We start from the raw sequence: 589 nt of genomic DNA on the forward strand, positions 1-589 counted from the left end.
GGGGTTTGTTCTGGGAATGGGGCAAGCCTGAAGCCCTGGGAAAATCCCAAACTGGGGATATTGTAACATCATTTAAATGACACTACAAGGGGGGCTCTCTCTGCCTTCTGGCTTTGAACCCTTAAGGCGGAGGTTCCCAAACTGCGGGTCGCTTCTGTCCCCATCCAACGCCAGCGGATGGGGCCACGCTGAGGAAACGGGGCCACAGAGTCCTGCTGAGGAGACGTTGGGAACCACTCGCTCGCACCTTCGGGTTGCCTCATCACAGCGGGTGTTAGAAATCGCACCAAAACCAGGCCCGGCATCTCCTCCAATCCCCTGACTCCTGGAGCTGGGGGGCTGGCAAAACCAGCTGCTCTTGACCCCCACCCCCAGCAAAGACCAGTGAGTAGCTCCAGAGCCAGGGGAAGCCCTCCGTGCAGCCATGCCCTATGGCTCTATCTGTGCTTTGCAACCCCGGGCAAGCGCACGGTCGTCCACCCCAGTCCTCACGCCGGGCGCCGCCACGCTTGGCCCGGGCGCTGAGGCCTAACCGGGTTGCCATAGAGACGGCGACCCGGAAGTGCCGTGCGAGGGCACCGCTATGTCC

Source organism: Crocodylus porosus, unplaced genomic scaffold, assembly GCF_001723895.1.
Source record: "Crocodylus porosus isolate Cpor-Errol unplaced genomic scaffold, CroPor_comp1, whole genome shotgun sequence".
NCBI lineage: Eukaryota > Metazoa > Chordata > Crocodylia > Crocodylidae > Crocodylus > Crocodylus porosus.